Below are 16,286 nucleotides of genomic sequence, written 5' to 3' on the forward strand. Positions count from 1 at the left end.
AAGATTTATTTATGTTTGCATTTTAATACCTGCTACTGATGTTGCACTTCTGTACTCTTAGTAGGCATTAGAAGCAAGTAGAAATAGATCATACTATTGGCGAATGAATACCATGGGTGGATGTCAATTACAATACCATGGGTGGATGCCACTTACAATACCATGGGTAAATTCCATGAGTGGATGAATACCATGGGTTGATGCCATTTTCAGTTACAATACCACAAGTCAATTCCATGGGTGAATAAGTACCGTGGGTGGATGTCACAATACCATGGGGAAATACTATTGGCGAATGAATACCATGGGTGGATGTCAATTACAATACCATGGGTGGATGCCACTTACAATACCATGGGTAAATTCCATGAGTGGATGAATACCATGGGTTGATGCCATTTTCTATTCAGATCATTCCTCCCTCCTTAAGAAGCAATGGTCCCCATTGCGTGAAGTTCCCTCCTGTGAAGTCTTTGTTGAATATGAATAACCACTAAAGAGAATGGTTTTATGTGGTGTTGTGGTCACCAACAACCCCCTCTTCGTTTGATATTAGTAATAACATCAAGCAAAGGGGGACCCTTAGCCAAAAATCCAAAAATCTTTTTGTTTGTTTTTAAGAAATCTTTTATATCAGCTCCCTAAAGGCTATATATCGCATCGCAATGGAAAAGGAGCGACGCAAGAACCCATCGCATCGCGCGCGTTGAAAGCATTTGAAAAGGGTGAACCTAAAGAAAACGCCGACGGCCGATATGCGACGTCGCACATCGCAACGTCGCATGAGGCAGCACGAAGTGACAAGGTGAAAACCTTGCGATGTTGCGATCTGCGACCAAGCAAAACTGCGATTTGCGATATTTGCGATCTGCGATAACACGTAGTAACGTCGCAGCCATCGGTACTGCGATACCAATCGCAGGAAGAGCTCATCGCAAGAACTCTCCGACATACACGGTAGATCCAAATTTGAAAGCGCGCCTTAAGGGAAATTAATGACCGCATGCTTGAATATCCAGAAATGATTGCATAGCATTTATCGAAGAGTCAAGTTATGATGAATGTCATTAATTTCGCATTTATTAGAATTGAATGCTTTCATGTCAATCTTTTCGTCATTTCCCTTCTTCTTTGCGTAAACTGCAAGACATGAAACTGATATAAATCTATATGCAGGAAACATCTAAGGAGAAGGGAAGAGCGCCAATAAGACAACAGAGAGAAGATGCCTCCGCAATTGGATGCCGCATGCAGCAGAACCGCGGATTCCAGAGTATCGCCCAACAGGCACTGATGAAAATAGACTGTCCAAGACTCAGAGTCAAAGGCACACAAAAGCAGCGTGTTTACAAAAGATCCTGAGGCTCAGACTTGGTAAAGCAGAGAAAGAAGCGCAAGAGAAGAAAGACGCTCCAGAAAAGCCTGGAACAAAGAACGGAAACAATTCTCGAAACAGGGGATTGTCCATACAGTGCGACTTCTAACTCATTGAGTCATTCGCACGACCGGAAACCGAAATAGCAACAGCAAAATCAGTTCGAAAAGAAACTGGGTTGTACTAAGTGTGCGCACAGCGAATACACCCAGCTAGAGAAAGGTTTTCAAAAATATCTTCCAGTCTGACAGAAAGAGATGCCAGCGCTTGTTGTTTCCAATTTTCAAGCTCGAACAAAAGAACAAGACAACCAGCCGACTCTTTCAAGGCGAACAACGCATTGATTACAACACTAAGGAGCAGATACAGAAACGGTTAGAAATTAGATTTAGTTTTAGAAATAAATTTGCTTTTAGTAACAGGGCGATCATTTGAAGCCGTTCCCTGAATTTGTGTAAAGTAAAATTAGTCGGTTAACTAGTATTTAACCCTTCTCGTTGCATTGGAGAAGGGTCCGAAATTTTGTCAAAAAACTTGTCCTCAGAACATGCACTTTTGCACCCTCGGAGGGGGTTTTTGATGAATGGATGGATCAAGATTTATTTATGTTTTCATTTTAATACCTGCTACTGATGTTGCACTTCTGTACTCTTAGTAGGCATTAGAAGCAAGTAGAAATAGATCATTATTGCTTAAAATCTGTAGGTTTAAATCAGTCATAAATGGTACTTTTATCTCTTGACTTGTTTCTGCTTGCATTCTTAGAGTAATATACAGCTGATGTTATTTATATGTTAATGTATGAATGAGTGGACTACCATTTGGCACTTTTGTACGGTGGAGTCATTGATTTATGCTTAATACATGAATAGCTGATTATGCAATATGCTGTTCACAATCGTCTTGCTTAACTTTTTACGCAAGATGGTTCATCTTTATTGATTTATATTCTCATAATAGCTGAATAATCTTCATTACCAGTTATTCTGTGAAATCTTTCTAGATTGCATAATGGAAAAATTCTACCCCGGGTTAGTGTAGATTAGATGTATTGTTTTTGTTAGATTAAAGTAGTATAAAATCATTACAGAGTTTAGGACTAGATTAGTTAAAGAATAGTTACAGATTTTCTATTATCATTCCCTACATACACATACATCACTATTTTTACACACACACCCCTTAGAACGGGAAACTGGTCCCGTCATCCCCAGTCGGACCCGCTACACCAAACGGATACGGAGCCGCCAACCAGGTTCCCGACCGGGTGGGTATCCCCCTTGTTGTCGACCCGATTTCGGGGCCCCCAACATATTTGGCGCTAGAAGGAGGGCACGAACTATGAATGGCACCTAAAGCAATATCCAAAAACCATTCTGAGAGTAATACACCCTCATCAACTCCCTCGACTTCTTCGACACGGTTAAATCCGGAATTTGAAGTCGCTCGAGTATCTACCACTGCTACATATTCGAATATATCAGACCAATCTATTATTGAACCCCCTGAAATTCAAACTTTGATTCGTAAACTCCGGGGATTCTCCATTTTTAACCAGAAGTCTGATAAATCTAAAAGCAGCGTGACTTCACAATACAACCCTGCTCATCCCCTTACCAGATTAAAGAGTGAAAAATTTGGCATACAGCCAAGTGAGCTCCCTCTTCCTACCAGAAAAAGAGCAAGGAAAACACCTCAAGAGTCTGACAGTAAGACTCCTTCATCCACTTCGTCCATATCAACTCCCTCACCGCGAAGTCAACCACCCACTTTTCCATTCCAACTCACTCACCCATCTTCCACAAATCTTCCTCTTCAAACATCAAGGATCCTGATTTCTTCACCTTCTCAGCATCAGGGGTCAGTTTCTGCACTTCCATTAGCTAGCAACTCCACGATGGCCCAGTCTCCATGGAACAATCCTGGGGCGGTGTTAATGCCACCACCCTTGAGTCCTATACCGGCCCATCCAGAGAAATGGCTACCTAAATTTAACCCAGAAGCAGGAATGCTAGCCGAAGAACATATCAATAATTTCATGCTTTCGGTTAACCTCAACGGAGTTACTAACGAAGACGCTGTTGTCCGGCTCTTCCCTTATACAATGCAAGGAACAGCCGGGTCATGGTACTTTTCGTTACCTTCCGGATCCATCACAAGCTGGGACATTTTTCAAAGTCAGTTCCTCACTAAGTTTGGTGATGACCGATCCACGGCGACATTGATTAATGACCTATCTAATCTTAAGGCTGAGGCTAGAGAACCTATCAAAGATTTTAACTTACGGTTCAACAAGATCCTCAACAAAATCCCCGCTGCCTCACAACCCAGCGAGGAAGTAAGATGTGAATGGTACATCACGGCTTTACCTCCAAACTTGGCTATCTTCGTAGATAGGGCAAACAAGACCACATTAGTTGACAACTTGACAGAAGCGTTAGCAGTGGAAAAACGCGTGGTAGCCCTAGAAAAGAGATCCGCTATAGAAGAACGCAAGTCAAAGAAGATCTCTTTCAAAGAAGACACCAAGAAGAAGCAAACGAAAGATCCTTTCGATTTGGAAGGATTACAAAAAGTTTTGAAAGCCATGTCCAATGAGATGGTCGATATCAAGAAACAAGTAGCAGAGACTTCTTCGAAAAAGCCCTTTAGGACTTTTAAAAGAAATCCTCCCATCGAGGTAAAACCACCCAGTATTGTCTCAAACGTTGAATCTGAAGAAGACGAAGAAGAAGAAAATACCGCTGAAGGGCAGACCGACGAGGAAGAAGTTGTAGAACTTCAAGGAATGTGGGATTTCATCCTCCCACAGGAAGAGGATCAAGAAGCATTCCCTGTTAGCACGAGAAGCAAAAATCAGCTTGATCCTCCCCAAACTACCACAAAACAAAAGGGCACAAGCCCTGTAACAAAAGACAGGGTCGTAAACAAAAAGACAACTGCTAAAGCGACCCAGCTTAGCCCAGTCCAATCTGAACAGACGCCTCCATCAAGAACGCTAATAGTGTCGGATGAAATGGACTATAACATCATTGATGACATGAAGAAGACTAGGGCTAATATCACTCTGTACGAATTGAGTAAACTGAAACACCAGCAGAAAATCATGATGAAAGAATTACATGCTGTGCCTACTACATCTTTACCTACAGCTGTAGCTTCCCACAATCTGGGAAGACCTCCAACCAATACGATAAATAAAATTGATCCAAATGACATCGCCTTGATTGGAGGTAGATCAAGATCTCATACTCCTCCTTTTCTCCTCACATATGAAATCTTCAACAAAAACGTGCACAATTGCTTGGTCGATTCTGGTGCTTCGACGAATATCTTGCCAAGGTCAATATGTGCCAAAATAAATGTGCAACCTCAAAAGTCCGCAGTACGTATAGTTCAACTTGATCGATCCCAAGTCGAAGTGATTGGTGAACTAAATCAGGTGACCATAAGATTGTCGTCTAACCCAAAAGTGTGTCAGGTTATCGACATTCTGGTAGCTGATATCCCTGAGTTCTATGGCTTAATTCTCAGCAGGGATTGGTCGGAGAAACTCCACGGATATTTTTCAACTGACTGGTCGCACATGTGGTTACCATACAATGGTAAACCAAATCAGATAAAGGTTGAACGAGAGTTGCACCAAAAATACATAGTGACGGAGCTAGAAGGAGAAAATGAAGCCATCACGTACAATAGCAGCATTGTAGGCAATTACGCAATAGATTCTTTCTTAGGCAATTTCAGTGCTCATATTTCACCATACTTAGAGAATTCAGTTTTATCCCAAGTTGAAAATTTCTCCCAAACTGATGACTCGAAATGTTTTAGTTTTTTAGATAATTCTGTAAATACGTCTTTATTTTGGAAATTATATTTTGACGGATCTAAATCCAACGAGGGAGCAGGAGCAGGATGCGTTCTGATCAACCCGGACGGGAACAAGATTATGCTCACATGCAGACTTGAGTTCGATTGCACGAACAACACAGCGGAGTACGAAGCCTTGGTTCAAGGCCTATACAAAGCAATCAGATTGAATGTTAAGTATCTTCAAGTCTTTGGAGATTCTGAGATTGTCGTAAAACAGGTACGTAACACCATACATTGCCTGTCTAGTCATTTAAAGCATTATCAATCGTTAGTGCAAGATCTCACCACACATTTTATAGCATTTAACATCTCGTCAATTCCAAGAATTCAAAACGCGAGCGCAGACCTGTTAGCTAACGTAGCCTCTAGACTTATCCCTTCCGAAGATTTTAGTCCTGATAGGTTTTCCATAGAATTAATTTTTAAACCTTCCATTCCTGACAATATCACCAACTGGAGAGTGTTCAACGACGACCCAGACATCGTAAGTTTCCTCACCTCTGAAGGATCCTACACAAACCAGATAATTGACGAAGACTGTCATGATCACCAAATACAACAAAGTAGCACTGACAATGCGATACCCAAATCGGTGGTCAAATTAGAAGACTTATATGACCTGAAAAGTCGGTTCAAAAGGTCGGCTAATGCCAAGCTTTACAGTTCAACTCTGAACTACGAATCAGTCAACCTAGGAACCGACGAAAAGCCGCAAAACGTTAATCTAGGTCAGGGCCTAGCCCCTGAAGAAAAGTCAGCATATATTCGCCTTCTGAAGCAGTACAAAAACGTCTTTGCCTGGAACTACGATGAGCTGAAAACTTACAACACTTCCATCATTCAGCACACTATCCCTATGATTGACAACGAGAAACCCGTCCAGCAGAAGCTCAGGAAAATACACCCTAACCTAGAAAATCAAATAAAAACCGAGCTTAATAAGTTGTTGAGAGCCAGAATAATTTTCCCCGTCAGGCATTCCAAATGGGTATCCAATATGGTGCCCGTTAGGAAGAAAAACGGAGACATTAGAATCTGTATCGACTTCCAAAATCTCAACAAAGCCTGTCAGAAAGATAACTTTCCTCTCCCACCTATGGAACAAATTCTACAGGCAGTAGCAGGTTCAGAGTTAATGTCATTCCTGGATGGATTTTCAGGATACAATCAAGTACTGGTGCATCCCGATGATCAGTTAAAGACTACGTTCCGAACCAAGTGGGGCACTTATGCATATCGAAAGATGCCATTTGGTCTGATCAATGCCGGAGCTACCTTTCAGAGAGCCATGGACATCGCGTTTAAAGGATTAGTCAATAAATCAGTAGTGATTTATCTGGATGATATAACAGTGTACTCCAGAAAACGGAACAACCATCTCAAAGATTTGAAGCAAATCTTTCAAAGATGCTTGAGGTATGGGATTTCGCTCAATCCAAAGAAGTCTTTCTTTGCATTAAGCGAAGGGAAATTGCTCGGATTCATAGTGTCGAAATCTGGTATTCACATAGAACCTGACAGAATCAAGGAAATTTCCGAGATATCCATACCTCATAACAAGAAAGCCATGCAATCCTTCCTTGGACAGATCAATTTTGTCAAAAGATTTGTCCCGGATTTTTCACGTATTATTTCACCCTTACAAAATATGATAAAAAAGAATTCAACTTTCAAATGGGGTCTAGACGAGCACGAAGCATTCAACTTGATTAAGCAAGCCATCATCAACGCTCCATCTTTGGCTACCCCAAATTTTTCAGAGTCTTTCATCTTATACACGTTTGCCTTAGAAAAATCCTATGCTGCGATTTTAACTCAGGCAGATCAAGAAAAGGTAGAAGCCCCAATCGCTTTCTTTAGCTCGAACCTACAAGGCGCTGAACTTAATTATTCTGACGTTGAGAAACAGGCATATGCTGTTTTTAAAGCAATCAAATATTTCAGACCTTTCTTGCTAAAAGCCCATACCAAAGTCATAGTACCATTTCCGGCGGTAAGAAACCTCCTGATACAAAAGGATGTGGGCGAGAAGAGAGCAAATTGGATCACCGCCTTACAGGAATACGACCTTGAGATCAAACCAGCACACATCGTAAGAGGCCAAGGCTTCTGCAAAATGTTAGCTGGAGCATCGCAAATCCCTGAGAACTCGTCTGAAGAGGTACACGCGTATGAGGAACTTCATGATGGACCAGCAGGTGGACACTATGCCGGAGATGCGACTGCACACAAAATCTTGCGTGCAGGATATTATTGGCCCACGCTGTTCAAAGACTCATACAATCACGTAAGGAAATGCCAAGTCTGCCAGACTACTGCAGGAAAACAAAGGAAAGCGTCCATGCCGCTACAACCGGTCAACATCGACCAACCATTTAGTCAATGGGGCTTGGACATAATAGGTGAGATCGTTCCTCACTCTTCTAAGCAGCATAAGTATATCCTTACGACGACTTATTATTTTACCAAATGGGTAGAAGCAGTTCCTCTCAAGAGAGTTCATTCTGAAAATATTATTGAATTCATAGACCAATTTATCATAACTAGGTTTGGATTGCCGACGGCCTTAATGTTTGATAACGCTTCATATTTTTCTGGAAATGCTATGACTGAGTTTGCGCTTAAAAGAGGGTTCAAACTGAAATATTCTGCCAACTACTATCCGCAAGGTAATGGATTGGCTGAATCAACAAACAAGAACCTAATCAGAATTATCAAAAGAACAGTCGACCAAAACCAAAAGAATTGGCACAAAGCGCTGGTAAATGCTTTATGGGCTGATAGAATCACCAAGAAAGCTTCGATCGACACTTCTCCCTTTAATTTAGTTTATGGGAGAGAAGTGGTTCTTCCGACTCACTTAGTCATTCCCTCTTTGTCTTTAGTACAGTACATCGACGAAGTACCTACTTCCTCATTACAATTAAGACAAATGGAAATAATCAAACTAGAAGAACAAAGAGAACAAGCTAGAAAAACCCATGCACATCACCAAGCGCTTATAAAATCTTCTTTTGACTCAAGCATCATAACCAGAAAAAACTTTCAGATGGGTGATTTAGTTTTGAAATGGGATAAGGCACATGAAGAAAAGGGCAAACATACGAAATTCCAGAAGCTGTGGCTTGGCCCTTTTCAGATTGTAGAAGTCATAGGCCCGTCCACATTTGTGTTGCAGGATCTGGCAGGAAGGAGAGATTCTTTACCTGTCAATGGATTAATTCTCAAATTATATTTTCCATAGAAGAGAAATTCTTCTAAATTTTGTAGGATAGATTTAGTTTTTATATTTAACTTTGTTTTTCTCTTTTTGATGAATAAAACCCGTTGTAGATGATCATGTAAAAAGGATTCATGAAAAGAGCTCGTCAATTCTCTATCAGATTTTGATTTCGCTTGTACAAGTAGCAAAATTTTTGAAAAATCTGAATTTTATTATTAACAAATAGAGTTAACTTCACCTTGATTACGATATTAGCTTCAACCTCAAAGAACTTTGACGAAAGCAACCTTTGGCGAAAAAAATTGTTTTGTATCAGCACTATGAAAGGTATCACCAATAATAAAATAAGTACTCTCTGCAAAGCTGTTGTTTTCAAAAAACTCTATTATTGTCGACCAGAGCTTTCTTAAGGAAAAACGATGACTTCCTCCCAGCTAAAAGGGGATTGCAGCACCCAGAGAAATAATCCGAGCAAAACACTATATCTCAAAGAATAAGAGGTCTCATCACCAGCCGGCTTATCATGATCACAGATGTTATAACTTGCTGACTTTGCCAAAACTGTCTATCAAAACAGGGCAACGACTTAAGATTGTTGCAATCAAAAGACAAGAGGTCTCATCACGAGCCGGCTTGTTCAGTAAAAGTGTAAATCAAGTGAATGACTGTGTCATAATTTGGCCACCAAACCAAGACATTGTTCTTTAGAGAATTAAAAAAGGAAAAATGTGTCAAAAAGGATTTTTCTCTGGAATGTTGCGAGTAACCTCAAGCAGGAAAAAGGATCATTGCTGGATAACATGGTAACCCTGTCGAGGCTATGGACGCTTGCGGGCAACAGAGGCTCTACCTACGACAAATGAGTATACTTTTAAGCCAGTACGCAGAGAAGACCTTATTTTATCTTTAGTCAAGACCTAGTAATGTCTGGTGTGAATGCAAGAAAAAGCCTGAGGAAGCAAACAATTGAGATAAAAAGGTTGAGACAAAATATCGTTGACAAGGTGAAGGGTAATCTACTCTATCTGTTCATAACAAAATTTAGACATATAAGAATTTTGCTGTTTTGGAAGTGAATGGTCAATAGAAATGCAGAGATAAATGGTTCTTCACAGTGAATCGCCATTGTTGTGGTCACCAACAACCCCCCTCTTCGTTTGATATTAGTAATAACATCAAGCAAAGGGGGACCCTTAGCCAAAAATCCAAAAATCTTTTTGTTTGTTTTTAAGAAATCTTTTGTATCAGCTCCCTAAAGGCTATATATCGCATCGCAATGGAAAAGGAGCGACGCGAGAACCCATCGCATCGCGCGCGTTGAAAGCATTTGAAAAGGGTGAACCTAAAGAAAACGCCGACGGCCGATATGCGACGTCGCACATCGCAACGTCGCATGAGGCAGCACGAAGTGACAAGGTGAAAACCTTGCGATGTTGCGATCTGCGATCTGCGACCAAGCAAAACTGCGATTTGCGATATTTGCGATCTGCGATAACACGTAGTAACGTCGCAGCCATCGGTACTGCGATACCAATCGCAGGAAGAGCTCATCGCAAGGGTTCTCCGACATACACGGTAGATCCAAATTTGAAAGCGCGCCTTAAGGGAAATTAATGACCGCATGCTTGAATATCCAGAAATGATTGCATAGCATTTATCGAAGAGTCAAGTTATGATGAATGTCATTAATTTCGCATTTATTAGAATTGAATGCTTTCATGTCAATCTTTTCGTCATTTCCCTTCTTCTTTGCGTAAACTGCAAGACATGCAACTGATATAAATCTATATGCAGGAAACATCTAAGGAGAAGGGAAGAGCGCCAATAAGACAACAGAGAGAAGATGCCTCCGCAATTGGATGCCGCATGCAGCAGAACCGCGGATTCCAGAGTATCGCCCAACAGGCACTGATGAAAATAGACTGTCCAAGACTCAGAGTCAAAGGCACACAAAAGCAACGTGTTTACAAAAGATCCTGAGGCTCAGACTTGGTAAAGCAGAGAAAGAAGCGCAAGAGAAGAAAGACGCTCCAGAAAAGCCTGGAACAAAGAACGGAAACAATTCTCGAAACAGGGGATTGTCCATACAGCGCGACTTCTAACTCATTGAGTCATTCGCACGACCGGAAACCGAAATAGCAACAGCAAAATCAGTTCGAAAAGAAACTGGGTTGTACTAAGTGTGCGCACAGCGAATACACCCAGTTAGAGAAAGGTTTTCAAAAATATCTTCCAGTCTGACAGAAAGAGATGCCAGCGCTTGTTGTTTCCAATTTTCAAGCTCGAACAAAAGAACAAGACAACCAGCCGACTCTTTCAAGGCGAACAACGCATTGATTACAGCACTAAGGAGCAGATACAGAAACGGTTAGAAATTAGATTTAGTTTTAGAAATAAATTTGTTTTTAGTAACAGGGCGGTCATTTGAAGCTTTTCCCTAAATTTGTGTAAAGTAAAATTAGTCGGTTAACTAGTATTTACCCCTTCTCGTTGCATTGGAGAAGGGTCCGAAATTTTGTCAAAAAACTTGTCCTCAGAACATGCACTTTTGCACCCTCGGAGGGGGTTTTTGATGAATGGACGGATCAAGATTTATTTATGTTTGCATTTTAATACCTGCTACTGATGTTGCACTTCTGTACTCTTAGTAGGCATTAGAAGCAAGTAGAAATAGATCATTATTGCTTAAAGTCTGTAGGTTTAAATCAGTCATAAATGGTACTTTTATCTCTTGACTAGTTTCTGCTTGCATTCTTAGAGTAATATACAGCTGATGTTATTTATATGTTAATGTATGAATGAGTGGACTACCATTTGGCACTTTTGTACGGTGGAGTTATTGATTTATGCTTAATACATGAATAGCTGATTATGCAATATGCTGTTCACAATCGTTTTGCTTAACTTTTTACGCAAGATGGTTCATCTTTATTGATTTATATTCTCATAATAGTTGAATAATCTTCATTACCAGTTATTCTGTGAAATCTTTCTAGATTGCATAATGGAAAAATTCTGCCCCGGGTTAGTGTAGATTAGATGTATTGTCTTTGTTAGATTAAAGTAGTATAAAATCATTTCAGAGTTTAGAACTAGATTAGTTAAGGAATAGTTACAGATTTTCTATTATCATTCTCTACATACACACACATCACTATTTTCTACACATACACACCTTAGAACGGGAAACTGGTCCCGTCATCCCTAGTCGGACCCGCTACACCAAACGGATACGGAGCCGCCAACCAGGTTCCCAACCGGGTGGGTATCCCCCTTGTTGTCGACCCGATTTCGGGGCCCCCAACATGTGGTTAACCCATAACCATGATGAACAAATATCTGACGATAGAGATACCCTGTAATGCTTGTGACCAACTGTGATAATGACAGTGTGTGGCCTAGAAAATGGACTTCGATGAAGTGTGGGTTTGTGGATGACCCATAACCATGATGAACGAAGATCCGAAGATAGAAATGCCCTGTAATGCTTGTGACCAACTGTGATACTAATAGTGTGTGGCCTAACAAATGGACTTTGATGAAGTGTGGGTTTGCGGATGACCCATAACAATGACAAACGAAGATCCAAGGATAGAGATACCCTGTAATGCTTGTGACCAACTGTGATACTTGTAGAAATTTCACCTGTAGAGCAAACTGATATATGCAATGTCCTAAAGCATAATACTTGTTCTACTTCTACAAAACATTAAGCGGAAGCATAATCGAATTCATGAGCAACATCAAGTAGAAACATGCATAATTGATCAAGAGAAATAATCACACATAACACAAGATATATCCAGGGGAAAGCACCAGCATAAAACCCCAACCATGTATTATCAATCAAGTGGAAATCCTCTTCACAAGACAAAAAGAATCAGCTCTCAAGCTATCCTGCTCTCTCTGTACTCTGATGATCTTCAATCAGAAGATGAAAATCATGGACTACCTAGGCCTCATTATATAGGCTGAAAATTGGCCTAATCATACCTGTTGTCACCTCAGGTCCACCTACGTAGTCATAGAAGAAAATAGATTTCTTCCTCGTCTAAGGAATACTTACTAGAAATATCCTAGCATCTGATAATACACTGTCCCACATCTAATCTCAACTGGGTCTCTGACAGAACTGACATGCAACAGTTATCCATGAGTGAATTCTCAGTTATCTAAAATAATAGTTGTCACATGCATGCAAGCATTAGCAAACCATATTTTATTATTTTAACAACTTGTTAAAATAATCTAACTAGACTTGACTAGTAAGAACTAAGTCAATTGATTCTCTCATTATAGAACTCATACTTATTCCCTCAATCAGTGGAGGAAATTAAGGATAAATTCTTCAATCAGTGGGACAACTCATGTGCATGCTCACAAAGACTTCAAATTCGAATTTCCTTCACTAATTAACTCAACTGAATTAATTAATTAATATTTCCAACTGCTGTTAAGTCCAAATTAATTTTACTTCCTATAGATAGACTAGGGACTGCTATAAATAGGAAGGGACCTAGAAATGCTATTTTTAGAACTTTCTATTTTAGCAGTTTCACCTCTCACCCAATGTGGCCAATGACCTCACTGGCCAAACTGCTATTTTTAGACATGCTATTTTTAGCAGGTCTTTTTTTAGGACATTCTAAATTTAACATTTCTTGTTGCACATTTTTCAACACTCCCTCTCAACAAGAAAGGCTTTCTCTCGAACCCAATCCTGTAACTGTGGAATGTTTTGCATGCAACACATCTACCCGGTCCACTTTCTCCCACAACACTTGGAACAAAAACACTCCCAACTGACCACTCTGTTGGGCTAGGAACATACTCTGATGTTGAAGCTCTACCTGCTGCTAACAAGTGCTCCCTCTCTGAAATCTGCGCTACTACAACATCTCCATGCATCTCGCACCGTTGCACACCTCTCTGTGCCACCTAGCACTGTGCAAAACACTTGTGCCTCTCGCATTGTTGCAGCCTGCTAGCTATGCGTTGTCCTAGGATTCCTTGCACTGTTGCTCTCTCTGCCGCTCCATTCGCATCTGTCTCTACCTAATCAGTCAGTTCCTGCTACTCCACATCAGGGCTCCCGTAGCAAGGTCTCATCAAAGAGGTTTGGTACCTCAAGGATCCCTCCCCTCCTCCTTGGGACGATCAATCCACATCACCCCACCTCCTACCCGGAGGTATGGCTGCATGCAATCCCTTTGCCCACCTGGCTCGAAGTTGTCCCCTACTAGAGGTCTCTGCATGAGTAGATGTCTCTACTCGATCTCCTCTCAGCTTCCCTTGTTGTGGCTGCTCCACAACCTCCTGAAGTTGCTGCACCAAATCGTGGCTCCTCCACAATCGTCTGAGACTTCTTCTAGCTCTGCATGTTGAGAGGTAATATACCCTCCCTCTCAACCACCAAGTCTCCATTAATTTCCTTGCTGCTCAAGGCTTTGAATGCATCTTGAACCTCAAGAGCATACAAGTTCTTGACCCGTGAACCAATCTGCTTCACCTGTCTAGTGATGATGTGTCTAAGGAAAACCTTTCCCTTAGTGAAGACTACATCATAGCCTTTGTATTCTAGCATTGCGATCGACACCAAGTTTATCTTCAGTCCTGGTACATACTTGACATCGGTCAAGGTAAGGCGAGATCCATGCTCCCTCTGAAAAATAACCATGCCTACACCTGAGACACTATACTTCTCATCATTACCCATCGCTATGAGTATCTGGAGATCTTTCTCCTCCAAAGTACTGAACAAACTCTTGTCGTTGGTCATGTGGAAAGAAGCTCCATTGTCAAGAAACCAACCACTTCCCATCATGGATGAAACCATGCATGTGAAGAGTGTGAAATCCAACTCAAAATGTGAAGCAAGTGCCTCACCTTCAGATCCTTCCTCGGATCCCTTCTTGGATTTCCTCCGTGGACAATTTGCAGCATAATGGCCCACCTCATGACAACAAAAGCATCGTACTTTTGATTTGTCAACCTTCTTCCCATCATTGGAAGAACTGGATTCGGAAAGAGAAACCTACTCCTTCCCCTTGTTCGCCTTACTCGCTAAGGCACAGTTCTCCTCATCATGCATGGATGAAGAACTGTCTCTGGTGCTCCGCCTGATCTCCTCCTACATCAAATCCGACCACAGTTGTTCCCAATCTGGCAGTTTATCCCTTCCATTCACCGAGTCCTGGTAGCTATGCCAGCTCTCAGGAAGGCCAAGGAGTGCTAGACTCACCATATCCTCATCCGATGTCACGACCCCTACACTTGCAAGCTCATCCCTGCATGTGATGAGCTTGATCAGATGCATAGAGATCGTCTCATCCCTTTCACACTTGATCTTTCGAAGTTTGTCCTTTAGTGCCAGCTTCCTTTGATCACTGCTATTCTGATATAAATCTTTCAATGTATTCCACATTGCATGCGGAGTCTCCTTCCCATGGAGGCTTGAGACAACGTGATCTCGCACTCTCTCCAAGAGAATTCTCCTAGCTCTAGCCGCACACTTCCTCCATTCCACCTGCTCAGTCTTGTCAGTAGGCTTAGGAATTTCTTGATCAATGAAATCCTTAAGGCCATTATCTTCCAAGACTTCCTCCATGCGATCCTTCCAAGCTATATAGTTTGAGCTGCCATCAAGGGCATACTCAAGCCTCAAACCATTGAACGCCATCAATGAAATAGATGTGATAAGAACTTGAGATCTATATCAAGAATAAGAAACTTCGAATTCCTCCTGCTAGTATATTGTTCTTTCTTGATCACCTGTGCTCCGATACCATGTAGAAATTTCACCTATAGAACAAACCGATATATGCAATGTCCTAAAGCATAATACTTGTTCTACTTCTACAAAACATTAAGCGGAAGCATAATTGAATTCATGAGCAACATCAAGTAGAAACATGCATAACTGATCAAGAGAAATAATCACACATAACACAAGATATATCCAGGGGAAAGCACCAGCATAAAACCCCAACCATGTGTTATCAATCAAGTGGAAATCCTCTTCACAATATAAAAAGAATCGGCTCTCAAGCTATCCTGCTCTCTCTGTACTCTGATGATCTTCAATCAGAAGATGAAAATCATGGACTACCTAGGCCTCATTATATAGGTTGAAAATTGGCCTAATCATACCTGTTGTCACCTCAGGTCCACCTACGTAGTCATAGAAGAAAATAGATTTCTTCCTCATGCAAGGAATACTTACTAGAAATATCCTAGCATCTGATAGTACATTGTCCCACATTTGATCTCAACTGGGCCTCTGATAGAACTGACATGCAACAGTTATCCATGAGTGAATTCTCAATTATCTAAAATAATAGTTGTCACATGCATGCAAGTATTAACAAACTATATTTTATTATTTTTATAACTTGTTAAAATAATCTAACTGGACTTGACTAGTAAGAACTAAGTCAACTGATTCTCTCATTATAGAATTCATACTTATTCCCTCAATCAATGGAGGAAATTAAGGATAAATTCCTCAATCAGTGGGACAACTCATGTGCATGCTCACAAAGACTTGAAATTCGAATTTCCTTAACTAATTAACTCAACTGAATTAATTAATTAATATTTCCAACTGCTGTTAAGACCAAAATTAATTTTACTTCCTATAGATAGACTAGGGACTGCTATAAATAGGAAGGGACCCAGAAATGCTATTTTTAGAAATTTCTATTTTTAGCAGTTTCACCTCTCACCCAATGTGGCCAATGACCTCACTGGCCAAACTGCTATTTTTAGACATGCTATTTTTAGCAGGTCTATTTTTAGCACATTCTAAATTTAACA

Source organism: Pinus tabuliformis, chromosome 6 (genome assembly GCF_031772625.1).
Source record: "Pinus tabuliformis cultivar Carrire ecotype Pingquan chromosome 6, CPIR1, whole genome shotgun sequence".
NCBI classification, from domain to species: Eukaryota; Viridiplantae; Streptophyta; class Pinopsida; order Pinales; family Pinaceae; genus Pinus; species Pinus tabuliformis.